Genomic DNA, 6021 nt, shown 5'->3' on the forward strand with positions numbered 1-6021 from the left:
CTGTGACACATCCTTTTGCTCTTTTCTGGGGGCTTTCTTGGAGTGGGTGGTGGGACCAGAGTTCTGTAGCTCACCTGTGGGCTGTGGTAGCCATCTTCCAGGACTAGCTGTGCCCACACATACCACCCTAACATCATCCTGTGTGTGCCCACACATCCCAGTCCCATCACCCTGTGGTCAAGTACTGAGCCTTTCCCTATGAAATACCTGTCCAGCTCCCTCCCCTGAATCCCCATTGCCCAAATGGCTGCAGGTTAATGCTTCCATATTTCTATGCCTGGTTTTAAAATGGAAAGAGCATAAAAGCAGTCTGTTGTGGGTGGCTTTCAGAGGCAATTAAACCAGCTAAGTGGCTCTAATTACAAGGAACTGCTGCGGGCTCCTTAGGTATAACAGCACCATTTTCTTCAGAACAGTGGTTATCACATACTTAATCATGTTCAATTCATATCAAGCCCCTGCATATTTCCAGCTGCCTTTTCCTTTGGCAGTGAGGACAAAGCTCATTATTTTTCTTTCATTACACTTCATTAAGCCTGGTGAGGGGCTAGAGGACTGTTGAATACTCTGAATATGGATGATCTTTGCTTGGATTCAAGCCTGGTTCACTTTGCTGCTGCAAACCAGAGGTTTCCAAACCCATTAGTTGTAGGGAATTTTAGAAACTATGGCACAAGAAATAAGAATGAAGAAATAAGTCTTTATTTTATTTTTCCCTTCTTTGACTTGTTAAAAAATATATTAAAAAATGTTTTGGGCCTGCACTGAGACAAAGGAGTGAGTTTAAATGTATTCCCTTGCTTCAGGGCAGCAGAACAGGGAAATTGCCCTTCCTCCAGCTCTGCAGACTGGGCTTTGGGTGCTGGCCCCAAGCAGAACAGCAGATGGCTAGGAGCTGAATTTCACACATTCCATAAAGAGCATGCAGCCAAAATTCCTCCAATGTAATGTGTTTTGGGCCAAGTGGAGCATCAGTGGCAGAGGTCTCCTTTCCAGCAGGGGTTGTGAGGAACACTTGGGACAGGCTCTGGAGAAGCCTGTGGTGTGAGGGGTGTGAGCACCAACTCTTCCTCAAACTGAGAAAACTCAAGGGAAGGCCTTGGACAAAACAGAAACAGATCAATTTTTTAGAACCTTCTGTTGCAGCAAACTGACAAAGCACAGTTTATCACCGAGTTCACAACTCCTTCTAAGTGGAAGTTGGCTCTCCCTGCCTGTGTGCATGTGAGGAGGAGGAGAGATCACAGAATATTCTGAGTTGGAGGGGACCTACAAGGATGGTTCTTGGGTGAATGGTCCATATAGGGATTGAGCCCTCAACCCTGGCATTATTAACCAACTGAGCTAGTCCAATAAACCTCCACCATAAACCCACCCCACACTGCCAGTAGAGTTCAGAGCAGGTTTACTGCCATGGAAGAGCAGGTGTTGCAGCTTTTGTATGGGGTAAATGTAAGAAGCAGGCAGTGCTGCCTGTTGTAGTCACTTGAGGTAGTGCTTTCTGTCTGCAGTTTTAACATTGTCCTTCCTACACCCCCATTAGCTGCGGTGACATTTTCAAAAGTTGACCCAGATGATCACTCACCTCTTTGAAGCCTTCCAGGCAATCTCAGGTGACTGCAGGGCAGAGTTACTTGTCACACTGCAGCAGCTGGCTGTTTTTAGCAGGGCTGGGCTGGGGTCCCTGTGCTGTCACCCTGCTCAGTGATGGGCAGGCAGCCCTGCCCTCAGCCATGGCCGTGTGGCTCATCCTCCTGCTGACTCCCCTTTCACTACACGTGGGAGATGTGTGAGTCTAAAGCCTTTTGGTTGTGCACATGGAAATATAACGTGCTGTCTTGGTACTTTTTTCTGGAAACACAGAAGTTAATGTGGAATAAACCCGGGGCACTCCATAAAATAACTGACACTGGTAGTTGTCAGTGAAAGGATTTGCTGGGCTCTCAGCTGTTGTGCAGCCTTTAATTCTGAACTGAATTGCTTGGTGATCCAGACTGGCCATGCAGCCTGTTTGCAGTTTTGTTGGCTTAGCAAATTATAGGAGCGAGGGCAAGTCTGGAGTGATGTGCTCATAGACTGCCTGGGGAGAGGAATTTGGGCACAACAAAACAAGGGGTTCTGCAAGGTAAAATCAGAGGATGGATCTGAGCAGAAGAGAAAGCCACATCTGGCTTATTCACGTGTGGAGTCTGGGATATGGGATGTACAAATGAGGCAATGTGCATACATGAGGTACCAGACCTGCTGCAGCTCTCGTCTGGGAAACAATCAATGAATGCAGTCACAAACTGTTCTGGGATGTAAGAAGGGCAGGACTGGGCATGTGATTGATCAAACAGCTGTTGCTGAAATTAGCATTTAGGGTGTTAAAATCAAAGACAGCCTGTCTTGGAAATCAATTTGTTTTTTAATTTGCTCTTATTTTGGGGAAAGTAAATCTGTTGCTCACCAGGTGCTTTATAAACCTAATGTCCTTTGGTGTTCTTGAGAGACAGGCTTCATTCTGCATTCTTTAACTGTGGGAAGTATGGGCAAGATGAAACAGTCACCTATCCCTGAAGAGACACAAGGGAACAGTAGAGGAGGAGTTCAGACTGTTGGGAGAAGGTGTGGGCAAAGAACTTTCTGTGTAAGAGACAGTTCAATGCATGCTGTGCATGTCTGGTAGGCACAGGAGACAGAAATACTCCTTTATTCAGTGTCATCAAGTATAACAAAGAAATTACATCTTCCTTTGTATATGTCAATATGGGAAGCTTTGCAGTCTGTCACTGTAAGGAGCTGACAGAAAATCCTGCCTGTAGGATCTTCCTACTGGATCCTTATTCTTCACCTTTAGGGTTTTTTTCTTCCTAGGAAAGCTTTCCTTTTTAGAGGCAAGTGAAGAGCAGCCATCGTCTTTGGATCAGGCTGACCTGCTTTGTGAGAAGCAAACAAGCACAAAGCAAAGCTGAGGATGGCAGCGAGCACAGTGTGTCCCTGCCTGCCCGTGGGCTGCTGCTGCTGGAGGCTGTGCTGGCACAGCAGTGCCTGTGTGAGGGAATGGGGCTGGCAGTGAGACTGTTCTATTCCCCATGTCATGCCAAAAGCAGGAAGGTCTTAAGCAAAACATGATGTGTGGGAGAGGCCACTGGTGTGGGCGCTTTTGTAGCATCAGTTCCTCCAGGTCTGGTGTTTCCTCAGTCCTTTTGAAAACTTCCAGGTTGTTGTGCTTTGTGGGCAAGGGATGCACAGCCAGATTCGGATGGGCTTATCAAAACTCTTGCACAAGGCTGAGCATGAGGATTGTGACTAGTCCAATTTGCAAACATCAAAAAAACCCAAGGAGTGAGAACAGCATGGGTGTGAGAGGACGGCCGGGCAGCTGCTGAGCACTGCAGTGCTCCGGCAGGGCTGGAAGAGCTTGTTAGTGCTGCATTGAACTGAAACAATCTCCAGCCTCCTTTCGTCAATACTCTGTGAATATACAGCTCAGTAGATTACAGCTGGCATGTGACCCCAGAAAACTTACTTTCTGCTTCATTTTCTCAGAGCAAAAGAAATAATTTTTCTTGGGAAGAGCTGCTGTTTATCTGCTCGATGGCGCAGATGTTCGAGACCGTGCTGCTATAAACCTGTGCACAGATGCTCATGGAGACATTTTTGCACCAGCCCAGTGTACAACACCTTATTCCAAGGGCTGTAGGGTTCTTATAGGTGGTACAGCTGTGCAGGAGGGGCCCTGTTGCCCACTGCCAGCCCTGGCTCCTGTCCTGCACTGAGATCTGGCCACACTCTTACACACGTAGCTCTGTGCAAAGCTGAGCAGTTAAAACCATCTCCCACTGCTGAAGGCATGTCATGCCTTTAAGTTGTAGTCTCTTCTTCCACAGAAAAAGTCAATGCACATTTCCTGGCTGAAAGATTTTGCTTCAATAAAGCTGAAACAGGCATTCCAGCTCTACTTTCTGAATATCTGAGGGAGATTTATGTCAAAACTGCCCCCTTTCTTCTGAAAAGTCTTCACAATGGAAAATGGAAATTATCCTTTCAGTTCACAAAGCTGTTTTGATGTGACCACAATGATTAATTTGATTTTCACAAGGTATGACTGAAACTATTAAGAAAAAGTATATTGACCTTTTAGGCTGGGACTAGAGCCTACAATAATTGAAATTTGAGTTTGCCTCATTCTCCAGTCCTTGGCACAGATCCAAGGCAGCTGCTTGGGAAGGGCCAAAGATTCTCCTTAAGTGAAGCTGCCACCCAAGTCCCAGCTGCCCTTTCCTTGTGAGCTCCTCTCTCCACCTCCCCACCCATCCTTGCTCCCTCTGAAGGTCTGGCTGCAAGTCTTGTGTCAGAATTGGATTGTGGCTCATGATTTTCTCTCTACAGCCTTTAGAGATTTTTAGCTTGGGGGAGTTTCATGAGTTAGCCTGGAAGAACTGGACAGGATCCCTTGGCATTGCTAATTACCAGTCTAATTGCCAATGGGTGAGGAACCACCCCTGGGTGTTGTCATGGCTCTTATCCCTTTGTTAATATTCCAGATGCACAGTTCAGAAATGGATCCTCATGGGTCCTGTTTTGATCTTCAGTGAGTGGAACCTGCAGACTTATGGCAGAGCTGCAAATTTTCGGTGTAAAAATACCAGGTTTCACAGTCGTTTTATAAGGACCCTTCTGGGAAATTGATTGCTGATGCTGTGTCTGAGTTATATGATTTCCCTTGGGTGAAGCTCTACAAAGATTTGATAAAACTGATAGCAGTTTAATTAGCCAGCAAATCCCCAAAATGCTGATCATCCAGCAGAGCATCAAATTACTGTCTGCAGTGATAAAGGGAGACTAGGCCACAGCTTTTAATGCTTTGAGAAACTCAGATAAATCACTGTCAGGGTAAGTCATCATCTTCAGTCATGTTGAGAGCCTGAAGACTGGTTACAAGTGGAGAGGGTCTGGAATCATCAGGCTGAGCCACAGTAAGCTTGAAATGCCCAGGGACATCATTTATCATAATGGCTGATGCCTACATACTGTGACCTCAGGGTCTGTAAGCAAGCAGCTAGCAACTCAAAAGGTTATACAAGGCTTTGGGAATGAATTACTGCTGCTCCTTAATTTTCCAAGAATTTAAATAGCAATATGTGTAGTTGGTATTTCACAGCAATTTCATTCTTACTCAGGGGGATATCAGTATTGCTGAAACACAAACTGCATCCTAATTTGGAAGATTTTGAACAGTCAAGGGAAATGGAACCAAGATTTAAAATTCTTCTCATTCCAGTTTGCCCAAATATTGCCCAGTCAAACCAAACACCTCCTCAGACTTTGCCCATATTCAATCAATATCATCAAATTCTTGTGTCCTGAGCCACATAGCTCCTGCACTTGATCTGTGGCCTCTGACAGCTCTTTAGTTACACAGTCACACTCTGTTAGGGCTTTTCTGTGAATCCTTTTCCTCAGGCTGCTTTGTGCTGCTTTTTTATCTGCCCTTCTAGAACCTCACTGCCTCAGTAGTGCTTCATGACAGCAGCTGCTTTATGGGTTCCATCCCTGCCTACCCACCAGGATTTGTCCCACTGATTACCTCTGCCAGGGTCTCCTGGTGCTGCTCTACGTGTGTGCTCCATTGCACCGTTCTCTGAGTCACCTGTAACATCCAGCTCTACTGGTGAATCTCAGAAAAAGAGCAAATTCGCTTTACAAGTGTGTTGCCATGGCAATGCCACATCTGGATTTCGTGCCTGTTTGTACCTGAACCTGTACAGGTACATCCTGTAACTGAGAGTCTGGAATCAGAGAGCAGACGATGATTTTGGTGGAACAGGCAATAATTCATAAAGCACGTTCTGAACATGTCCTGCACCTTTCTGGGTCTGTTACTGGCCTGCCAGCTGACACTCATGACCCAGCTTTCTGTAGGCTAAAGACACATAAATTACTAAACCAAATGGAGAAGAGTCAGTGAATCTCTGGATTTCTTGTCTCAAGGTGATGGCAAATAAATGTCACAGTGTGGACTGGAAGGGCAACAAA

The sequence above is a fragment of the Catharus ustulatus genome, chromosome 14 (genome assembly GCF_009819885.2).
Source record: "Catharus ustulatus isolate bCatUst1 chromosome 14, bCatUst1.pri.v2, whole genome shotgun sequence".
Lineage (NCBI taxonomy): Eukaryota > Metazoa > Chordata > Aves > Passeriformes > Turdidae > Catharus > Catharus ustulatus.